This window comes from Antechinus flavipes, chromosome 6, assembly GCF_016432865.1.
Source record: "Antechinus flavipes isolate AdamAnt ecotype Samford, QLD, Australia chromosome 6, AdamAnt_v2, whole genome shotgun sequence".
Taxonomy (NCBI): domain Eukaryota; kingdom Metazoa; phylum Chordata; class Mammalia; order Dasyuromorphia; family Dasyuridae; genus Antechinus; species Antechinus flavipes.
This window is the reverse complement of record NC_067403.1, coordinates 19186276-19198881: the sequence shown is the minus strand read 5'-3', so window position 1 is coordinate 19198881 and position 12606 is coordinate 19186276.

The following is a 12606-nucleotide window of genomic DNA, read 5'->3' as shown; positions in this document are numbered from 1 at the left end:
CTAAAGACCAAGAATAAAGACCAAGGACTTTTGCTTATCCTGACTCCGGCTGATTCTAAGGTATCCTGGGTGCTAGCACGGGTGTCATACATTTCCACCTTATCTTGGTAAGGGTGTTGGGTATGGATCAATGTCTAGTTTCTGCCATACTAGTTTCCAATTTTCCCAGCAGTTTTTGTCAAATAGTGAATTATTATCCCAAAAGCTGGGGTCTTTGGGTTTCTCAAACACTAAATTACTATAGTCATTTACTATTTTGTCCTGTGAACCAAACCTATTCCACTGATCAACTACTCTATTTCTTAGCCAGTTATAAATAGTTTTGATGACCACTGCTTTATAATAGGTTTTATTCTTGACCAAACTACTTAACTTCTATAAATTTCAGTTTTCTCCTCTATATAATTAAATGATTGGACATGAAGATACAAAATATCTCTTCAAGTGAGTAAATTATGTGATTCCTATCATATTTCACTACATTGTAGGAAAGACTTACACAATTTATGGAATTTAAGTCTGTTTTAACTTTATTATTTAAGATATTATTTTAGCAAAATGGGCTGATGAGACTTATCTAAAGAGAAATATACATTAATTGATCAATGTCACCTGGAAGGGAATTCTCTAAATGGAAGAGCCCAAAAGATGTATTTTTTGTCTCATATTATTCTCCATTTTCACCAGTGAATTATATGGTAAGTAAAAGATGGCATATTTATCACATTTTTAGATAATCTAAACTTGTTTTTGATAAGTAAGATATTGGATCACTTGATAGACACTCCCCCAAAAAATTCTCAACCTGATAGAAAATAGTCATAAATACAATACAATGAAATGTAATACAAATAAATATGAAATATGACACTTAATGCAAAAATATCAGTTTCACAGGAAAAGGTTATGTGTAGAAGCTAAAGATAATGAGGGATTTTATCGAACTTGATGCCCAACAGTGCTAGATGATAGTTAAATTGCAGTGAGATTCATGGTTTCTATACCAGGAAGTGATAGATACTGTGCAATTTCTCTTGCTCAGACTACACTAAATTTTTTTATTTAATTCTGGTCTTTAAATATTAGTAAGGACATTTACCATCTGAAGTATATCCAGAAGAAATCATAATGATATTGAAAGCAAAATGACATATTTGGTGGAAGAGAAAGAGTTAGTAGCCATAAATTGGAATCAGAACTCTCCTATTTACTGCCTGTGACCTTAGATAGATCCATTCATCTCCATCTATGCTTCACTTCCTCATCTGTAACATGAGAGATTTAATCTAGTTAACTTTGTACAGAATGATTTCATTCCATACAAGAATGCTTAAAGAACTGGAGATAAGACTTTTAGGATGTGTGATAGCTTCAAAAGCTATGGTAGAATTATGGAAATTAGACTTATTCTGATTGTATGCAAAGAACATAAGAAGGGGAAATAGATACAAGTTACAGAAAGGCAGATTAAGGTTTGATATGAAGGAAATAGATCTCTCCAGAAGCAGAATGAGCAACCTCTGAAGCCAATTCCTGTCATGGATTTCCTATCATAAAAATCTTCAGACAAAAGCATGACAGTAATGTTATTGAGAGAATTCCCATGCGGAGAAAAATTCACCTTTCTTGTCATTTTCAACTCTGAATGTTACAATTATGTGACTCTGAATATTTTTCCATTCAATTTATAAATAGTGAATTTTAATATTACGATATTAATCAGTCCCCTTCCCGTCTCTGTCTCAAATTACAAATTTTCTTGATAAGAATCCCTCCCAGACTTGCTTTTCTATAATAAATGGATATAGAATAGGGAAAAATTGAGTGACCCTAAAAAAATGTGATACATTACTTGAATGAAAAGCTAGTTTTAATATATTGATTTGATTCTTGAAAAATAATCTGAGAAATCTGACTTGAAAAACTGATTTTACTTTTAACTGAATGTTTTCTTTGGACATTAAATTTAGTTCTTATCATTAAAGTTTTCTTTGGCTTGGTAGATTTAAGCAACATCTTTCCTCATTTCAGTTTTGATCAAATAAAAATTCCTTCCTTTTGAGCTCAAATTACTCATTACTTTTCTTCATATTAACTCTCTGGAGATAGTTGAAATTCACCCCCAAATTACCTACAATATGTCACATCTTCACAACTAGCAGAAAATGGATAATAGCCGCAAAACAAATTCCAAGATTGTCATTCATCTTTTTCTAGAGAGCTCATTAACCTTTAAAGGTTTGTACATGATACCATAATTATTGTGCAATGGGACTTTCATTTCTGCTCTGCTCCTGAAGGTTTCACTTGGTGTATGGTCCAGGGACGAGGTTCATATTTTCCTTTAGCACTTAATCAAGGGGTCAATAATTACCTCAGGATAAAGTACAGAGGGAGAGACTTAATTTTTAATTTTTTTTTTTTAATTCTCTATTGTCTAATCCAAAGCAATCAACCTCTGATCCAGCCTTACAAGAGAATAAATGTTATAGTACAGTGAAAATAGAAATATGCTTTAAAGTGAATTTTAGAAAATTTAGCACTTACGGTTTCTTTCATAATTTGTTCTCCTTCCCTATCAACTATATGAGTGTATGTTTCTCTGTGTGTGTTTGCGTCCTTTAAGACTCAGCTTATATAATGTTTTCCATAAATTCATTCAATTACTTCAGTCCACAATGATAGTTTCTTTCTCCTAACTTATATGGGGTCATCTCTTCAAATGAGTATTGAATAATACAATATCTTCTCTGGATGGCCATGGAAAAAGAAATTCACCTCAGTAGGCTTCAGTATCCTTATAAAGATGAAAGAGTTGGATTACATAACATGTATAATGCTTTATTGTTGTTGTTCTGAAAATCTGATGCTGTAATCTACAATAACTGCTTAGTATCTGCTAGTCATGTTTCCATAATGTTTGAGGTTAAAATTCTTTTCTTTACTTGATTTTTCTTTCCCCTCCCAATAGAATCTCCCAAGATTCTATTTAATATGATCTTACTGCCTTGTCTATGATTATTTTTTCCTCCCAAAGCCAATGCTTTGAGTGTTTGCCTGTTGCTATAATTATTGTTATCATAATTATTGTTGTTATTGTTACCTTAGTATGGGAAATTATCCTTTATTGTGATCCCAGATATTGTCTCTTGGTTCTCAAGTTAATGTTGTAGTTTTAATCAAAGTGAAGTACTACCTAGGTATGCACACTGAAGTTGAATGGGAATAGATGGTCGTCCAGGTGGTTTCCTTGTCTTGCAACAGATATAATGCTCGTTGCATAGCTCAAAAGTTGTTCAGAAAAGCTGCTGCCAGTTTAGTTGCATCATTGATAATGGTGTAAGCCAGTCTGACTTGCATCTACTACATGCTTTGCATACTATATATCACAAAGAACTTTTCTCTTGAAAAGTCTGAACCTGCTAAATTATCATCCTCTGAGTGCCTCATACCAAACTTCTTTTTGAACAAAGTATGCTTTTGTTACTCAAAATTGAGACATCTTTAAAGACTACAACCCTTGTTTGAAACAATTCTTTTTAATATAGGGATTCAAATACATTCATCCCATTTATCATATAAATAAGAGTTAGTTTACACCAAGCTCAAATTGATTTTTTAGTTTCCCCCTTCATTTCTTCTAGTCTTGCCCATTTGGATAAATAAAATGAATTTTATCTTTCTTTCACATGAAAAACCCTTAAAAAAGTTGAAGACAGCTTACTTTTTTGTCATATTTTCACATTTTCACACTAAAGGTCGCTGATCCTTTTGACAAATACTTATAAGCCACAGTATCCAGTTCCTTCCCCAAACTGGTTGTCTTTATCTGTAGAAACTATAGATTTTCATTTTTCTCCTTAAAATGTCTTGATCATAAATAATTAAGCACTTAAGTTTTACAGTATATCACTTGCCTCATCTGGACATTTTGGGGGAATATTTGGGAGGAATTATAAGACTTATAATTTTATGAATGAGAGGAATTCCTCATATGGGAAATAGCTCCACCAAAGAAGCTCAATAACCTTTCTGGATTTTATACAGCAAAAAATGATGACTTGATGAATATAAAGGAACACGGAGAAGTTTAAATCAATTAATACAAAATTTAGGAAGTAGAAGAGTGACAATAACACACATACAATGACAATCATATTCTAAATTGGAAGAACACAACATATTGAAATCTTATGCTATGAAATTTATCCCTCCCTTTTATAACATTGGTGACTATTTCTGTCTAATACCGAAGGGCTTGAGTGATGCATAAGATAAGGTTGTTTATTTTTTCCCTTTTCATTTTGTTTCTTTTTTAAAATAAGAAATGTCACTCAGTGGGAAATATATATATATATATATATATATATATATATATATATATATATATATATTTCCCATGATCTTCTTTTTCCTTTCCCACACATATATATGTATATATATATACACACATACACATAAACACATAAAATACATAATTATATAGAAAAGATGGAAATAGAAATTAAGAAGAATAGAAAAGCAGAACAACTTTCCCAGTAAATTGTTAAATTTCTTAGGTAATTTATGCAAAAGCAAGATATACATCCCAAAAATTCATATTTTCACCTTCAATCATCTTTACTTTCTACTTTGTAAAAAGAAATTTTTATGTTTGACTTTTTTGCATTAAATTCAGAATAATATTTAATTTTTTTAAAGGAGGAAAATTGCCCAGTCCCTCCTTAAACTTTTAAAGCAAGTTGCTATGTCCAAAAACTGAGCAATGGTCAAAAGTAAAGAGTTTTATTCTCTCAGCATGGAAGAGCATAGGGAAAAAATAAAAAAAAACTGGACTTAGTCAACAAACAACTTGGGTTTTAATTCCATATCACTAACATTCCATATCACTAACACAAATTAATTATATAAAAAAGCAAGTTATTTAACTTTTCTGAGGTTGATTGTCGTTACATTTATAAAACAGAAATAATAATAATAGTAAAAGTAGTCTCAACTTCACAGGGGAGGGGTTCTTCTAAAGTTCAAGTAAATTAGTGCATATAAAAGGCTTTGTAAACCTCAAAGGGTTATATAAATGTCAACTCAGTATTATTTTTCAGAGTAATGTAACTGGTGAAAAAAATAGAATTCTCAAGTTAAAAATAGTCCCAGAAATAGCCTATGCTTTTGTTAAGCAAATACTTAATCTCCTGCCCAACTGCAAAAGTTGGCATCTGAAAGAACCATTGATTTAGAGCATGATCTCATTTGAAAACATTACAGAACGGCATGGCAAAAGATTACTATCAGTATTCCCCCGGAACACATTTCAAATCCATTAAGGAGAAGAAGAGACTATAGAGTATAAAATTTAGATAGGTGAAATAAACCAAATAAATTTATCAATCAAATAAGAAGGATAACCAAAAGATGCAAAGTTGAAGAGATCATCATTATTTCAATAATGATCTATTCTTATCAGTAATAATCATTTCAATACAATTATATCCTCCCACTTCCAAGCTCAATGCATTATATATAAAGGAATAAGAATAATATTGTATAGAAAATAATGTTGGTTGTACTTGCAGTAGTATAGGACAAAAGTCCTCAGATCCTCTGTATCTTAAAATCCAAGGTTAATATGCACTGTACAATCCTGGCTTCTAAACAAAGGAAGTTTACATTTGTTTTCCATCCAAGCCCAAATAGTTGGCAGTACTAGGCAGCATTAGTGATCATGGAAGCAGAAGCAAAGTAGTTCAAAGGCAAAGGCTTTTTTGGCTAGATGAATATGGGTCGAATTCTGATTTTGAATTGAGCTAAAATAGCTCTAGGCTTTGGGTTATCTCACAAAAAGGCTCTGATTCCTCTTCTCTTGGGAAGAACTCTTACAGAAAACCAACAGCACAGAATAAAATGGAAGACCAAGAGGACATCAAAAACTTACAGAAACTCAAGCAACCTATTTTGTGGATAACATCACCAGATTAGTACATGAAAGGATTTTGACTATTTATTTTATTCACTGCTTACCCCTTAAATACATAATGCTTTCAGTTAAGCTGTGTTATGATCTGTACATGCAGAAAAGAAAGAATTGTTGGGATTGGAGAGCTGGGATTTTGGCTAGTTGATAACCCAAAGTGTTTCCTTAACATGGGTAAAGATTTCAAGCTACAACATAAGCTCTAAAATGAAATAATCATGACTGAGGAAAAGTTAAGATGGAATCAAGAAAAGCTGGACTTTGCTAATTATACATAGAAGAAATGTGGTCTTGATGTAATTTTAAAGGCATTTAGGGGTCAACTTTCATAAAATGAGAAGTTTCTGAATCATGGAGGTTATCAATGGATATTTTCAAAGGTGATTATTAAGACAAAAGCAGAAATTAACTAATAAATCTCAACCCTTATGCTTAGATTACAAAGATGGTTGGTTGGTACATAAACTGAGGGTATACTTAGATAATTATATAAAAGGGACATTATCAGTGATGATTTATTTACTTAGATGTGATACAAAAGACTTCTCATATGTATAACTGGAAAAAAAAAAGAAATATTCTATTCAAGTAGCAAGAGGGAGAACAGATGGACAGTTCTTGTTCTATATTGGTATTCTCAAAATAAAATTTTTAAAAAGAAAGAGTTCCAAATTCCACTTAAATAATTAAATTCTCTCAAGCTCACCTGCATTTAAGAAGTTCCTCAGAAGCAGCTAGGGAATGCAGTGGACTCAGGAACACTTGAGTTCAAATATGGCTTCAGGCATTTACTACTTCTTTATCTTGGACAAGTCATTTTAAGGACATAAATACTCATACATTACAGTATTGTTCTAAAGACAAAAAAGAATATTCAAAGAAATGTTTAGCACAAAGGCTGGTATATAGAATACCTGTTTCTTGAGGTTATGATAGGTGTTTCCCCATGAAAAGAATATATGATGTGATAATATCTTGAAGTAAACATTGGTAAACACCCTTTGATTTAACGAGACCTTTTTGTCTGAGGTTCTTTCCTGCTCAGCTGGTGTTGGGAGGTAGGAGACAAGAAGAGGAAGTTTGAATAGTGAAGCTGAAAGCTTGTGATGCTGCTTCTTTCAGTGGTGTCCATTTATCCTGGTTTTAGAAGGAGAGCAGAAATGGTCGTGACCCTGTGAGCTTCATCAAGAGAGCAAGGCACAAGGACATCCAAGAACAGAGTTCACTATGGGCTTTACAGTCAGCAAACCCACAGAAAGGTCCAATGAGTTGACCTAAGGATCTTTTGCAGAACAAATAAGACAAGGGTTCATTCTAAAGTTGTCACAGTGAGTGCATGGTGATGTGAATGCTATGCAAGCAATTCATTAAATTTGAGGGTTCTCTTCTCAGAAGCTGAAGTGATGTAAGATAAAGAGTGCACAATGATGTTGTGGGAAAATGTTGAAACTGCAGTTTGCATTCTATTTTCTAAGTAAATATTCCCTAATAAAATAATGATGATGATGCTGTTAGGGAAAAACAACAACATGCCAAATGAGACCTAAGTAGAATCTGTCCCTCAACCTTTTTGAGGTTTCATGCTTTTCTTGTGGAGAAAAAAAAAAAATGTAAAAAAAAAAAAAAAAACTATTTCTATTTGTCACATGTCAACCTATCACAATATTTTTTTTTGAATTAAAGAAAAGTGACAAAGGTTAAACTGTGATATTTACACCTTGGATGAAACGACCAAGAGCCAGAAATATGATAAATTCTAGGTTTGGGAGATTTTCCTGAACTTTTTCTGGGTAGTTTTCATTTGAGAAAACAATGAGGAGTGTCCTCTCAGGATAGAAATCACTGCTTACTAAGATCATGTGCTTATTTGTCAGAATTAATTTCTAAGAAAATGTGCTTGGATAATAAAGATAGAAGGAATAGCTATATTTGAAAGGTACCAAATGGCATTTAACTTCATAGTGCAGCAATCCTTATGAACCAGTATGTGTGACCTGAACCAGATTTAAATGTGTGAGGAACATTTAACAAATAAAAATAAGTAAATAAAACAGAAAATGATTATGTTTAAAAGAATAATTCACTATACAGCCTGAAGTGATTCTTAGATTTAGAAGAGGAGTAACTATTTCTGTTTCAGTTTGACACCTGTGCTGTAGAAAGCTAAGATGGAAATGAGAGGAAAAGAAATGGATGTATCATTTCTTGAAGGGCTTTTCAAGAAAAGGACAGAAAAATGATGTTTCATAAGAATCATTTCTTCACTGGCCACTGCAGAAACTTATCTTTCATAATGTGATTTACAAGGATGTTTAACTAGGCCTGACTGATTTCCCCATGAAGACAGAACAATTCTTGCCATTATGTTCTTTATTACCAATGAAAATAAAATTGAAAGTGCTAAGTGGACCAAGTCATCTGTCTGGGATGATATGCTTTCCTGGCAAAGAAATAGACACAGGATGTCAATAGGTACTTTCTCTCCCTCTCACTGACCAGCATTTTTGGACATATTATAATACTGGTCATGTTCCAATTTGGCTTTAATTCCATTAACATGATGCTCATTTAGAAAGGCGGCTCAAAGCCATTTCTACCATGTTCTTTTGAGAATCAGAGTCAAGTTCTCATCTTAGTATAAAAGGCTATATTTGGCACTGGATATAGCCAATACCTTGCAGATCTTTCTCATAGGAGAGGGGGGAAATAAAAATGAGAACATCCATGAATTCCTAGTTTGATTCAACAAATATTTAAAAACATCAGATTCAAACTACTGTTGAAACCAAAGGAAATTTTTCCTGCTGATCCAGAATCCAGTTGACAATACTTTATTTTGACACTTAACAAGTTCTTTCTATACCCCCAATCCCCACCTTTCATAAGCGAAATTTCAGGTTTTCATAGATTTCAATGAAGTTTTGCAAATGTGAATTAGGGAAATGAACCTTAGCTTATCATGAAATAGTGTAACTATTCTATCCATATATTAAGTGTTAAAATTTAAATCTATGATAATCTTCAAAAGGACAAATGGGTTTCACTAAATCGGAATTACACATGCAAGTCTAGAAGAGATATCATTTAATCAGAAATCAAAAAGATCATTTAATTTCTAATAGATAATAAATATGAATTACTTTTCAGGAAATGAAACATCTCTGAAGCAAGAATTTGTGAATTTTTATTTTTAAGGGACATTAGTGTTAGATTTTATATATATATATATATATATATATATATATATATATATAGCCATGATCATTATTTTTATTTAAAATTTACTAGTGTGAACACTGGAATCCAACACATTTGAACAATGTCTACTATGAATAAGTTCTGAGGGGAAAAACAGTGTATTATATAGAAAGATAGCTTTGGTATCACAAAGACCTAGGATGAGTTATTTGCTCGGACATATCTGGGGCACACAATCTTAGGTAAGTCATTAAAGTTCATTATGCTTTGCAACTATTTAAGACTATAGAGAGCAAATTGTGGATATAGTTTTGGAGTTAAGACCTCAGTTCAAAACCAGCCTCAGATACTAACTAGTTGGTAATCTTGGACAAATCATCAAAGCAATGTTTCCCTCTTTCCTCAAATATAACATGAGAATAATAATGATATGAAAATCTCAGGGTTGTTGTGAGTATCAAATAAGACAATAATTGTAAAGTGTTTCATATAGTCTTGGACACATATTTATAGTTATATAAATTTTAACAACTAGCACTACCACTACTACAACTACTAATGGTATTATTACTATTACTACTACTGCTACTGCTACTTACCTACTACTACTACTACTACTACTGCTGCTGCTGCTGCTGCTGCTGCTGCTGCTGCTGCTGCTGCTACTACTGCCACTATGATTATTACTACTACTACTACTCACACTACTACTATTACTACTATTCCTATAACCATTATTATTACTATTACTACTGTTGCTATAAACTATTATTATTATTATTACTACTGTTGCAATAGCTACTACTGCTGTTGCTGCTGCTATTGCTGCTTCTACTACTATTATTACCACTACTACTATTGCTATTTTTTTATTTGCCATCATTTGTTTTTAATTTTAATTTCTGTTCTCTCAGCCTTTGCATGCTTCCTCTTACCCTCTCCCTTTTAATTGAGGACTTTAGTTTTTAATTTCCTGAGAAAATTGAAATCACTGGATATGCTTTCTTTCTTCTCTTCTCTTCTCTTTCTCTACAAACCCCTTGATATCATTCCCTTCTCTCATCTTCTTTCCTTCAGTCTCTTATAATAAGTTGTCCTTGCTAAGATCAATGTATCTATAGGCACCTTTGATTCCAGGCTCCGCCATTTCTTCCTAAAGATTCCAACCTAAAATATGCTATTACTACCCCAATATTCTACCTTTCCCTATTGCTGTCATGCATGCTAAAATCTTTACAATCTTTAAAAATCTTCTATTATATTTTATCTTATAATAAGGCTAGAGACATATCTTTCCTCACTTACTCAAAGTTCTTTAAAAATTGTGCTTCAACTTTTTGATTCACTTCTCAACTCTTCAGTAACTTGGCTTTTGACTTTGCACTTGATTAAAACTTTTTTGGACAAGTTATCAACAATCTCCTATTTGCCAGAGAGAGAGAGAGAGAGAGAGAGAGAGAGAGAGAGAGAGAGAGAGAGAGAGAGAGAGAGAGAGAGATTTTCTAAAATTTCTTATCCTTCTACTTCCATTTGCTGTTTTTGCCACTGATGACCACCCTCTCTACTGCTACTTATCTTTTCTCTGACTGCTTTTAAACCTGTTATCTCAACAACCTGAGGGGATACTAACATATCAGTTACCCTCTTCTTTATGATGGATTTTAAGGTGAAGTCATACCTTTTTTTCAAAGTCCAAATCATATCTACTTTAACAATCAGCACTTCCTTAAGAATGAAATTCAGGTAAAGTATTGTACTTCCCTTTATTGGTTCCTCACTTTTATGCAAATCCACATTAACATTAAGGCAAGTCAAGAATTTATCAGTTTTTATTTGGGGGGAAAAAGGTAATTGAAAGGAAACTCAGAATCAAAGGAAACCAGTAGAATATTTTTTTTTTAATTTAATGAAAGGATCCAGATTGCCATCCTGTGTGATTTCAAGTCACTAATGTGAAAAAGGACAAGTAACTTCAACTTTTCTTTTAGGCCTTCTTACCTCTTTTTCTAAACTGAGGTAGAGAATTCAATTAAATGACCTCTGATTTCCTTTCAGACCTAATCTGGGAAGAGACATGTAAATAAATTGGAGAAATACTAAATATAGCAATACCTTCTCTTTACTATAACTTCACTGAGAAGTAATCATCCATCCAAAGCAATCCCAATAGACTTTGGACAGAAAATGCCATCTGCTTCCAGAAAAAAAAAAAAGAATTAAGGAGATTGAATGTCTGTTTTTTTCTCTCTCTTGTGGTTTTTCCTTTTTGCTCTGATTTTTCTCTCCCAACATGATTCAATATGTGTTTTAAAAATAGATAAATTTACTAGGAAAAAGAAGTAGGTAGCCATTCAGTCTTTTTTTGCAAATATTTAGTGAGTATAATTCAGATACTTTTGTTCAGTCAAGGTTACTGTGGCTAGTTATGAAAAGCCCACATCAACCTGGTCATAATATTCTGGACAAAATGAGTCAAGAATGTAGCACAGAAGAAAAAAACAAGAACAAAGAAACAAACATAAATAATGTAATAAATGGATTGATGAATAGATAGGCTAATTATAAACACAAATGAATAAATAGATCACTAACCAAATTAATAATTAAACAAAGCTTGCTAAGACTTCATTAAGAGAGGCAATTGCTGGAATTAAAGAGGTCGGAATCTTGCTACATTTTGTCCTGAGCAGAACAGAAGACCTAGATGAGAGGGATAGTAGACACAGTTTCTCTTTCATTTAAAGACAGAAATGAAAGTGCAGAACCCTCCAAACTTCCCTTCCCTGATTGTTTCATTAATTTTTGAAAAATAAATATAATGTCGTATTTTAGTACTCTTGTGTCATATGACATTGTTTCTATAGATTAATAAATTGGCAATAAAGTCTTATAAACTGGCATTTCTATAACATAAGTTATTAAAAACACTGCTATAAGAAAGCCTGCTGAATTTTCAGTATAGATGCCAAAATTCCTTGGGGAATTCAAATGCAGAATAATGCATTACAGATAAAATAATAATAACAATAATGATAAAGAAATATCTCCCTATTAGAATTTGACTGTTTCTTGACTATTTCAAGTCTTTGACTATTTTGAATATCCATGATTACTTGACCTCCATGTAAACACGGAACTGTCAGTCTTTTCTAAACTTTACCACATTCAGCAGAAACTTAATAAATGTTTACTCTATTTAATTAAATGCTGAAAAGGGATTAATTTTTGTTTAACCAATATTTATCTCATAAGTTAAATATTTTTGACAGGCCATCATATATCCCTAAAATTTATATATAGATAGATAGATAGATAGATAATAAAAAGTCATAATAAAAATTAAACAAAAAAGTCCTTTTCTCTTCCAAATTGATACATTTTATTTAATTATATAAAACCATTTGCTATTATATGTATGCCCACATAAAAATATATTT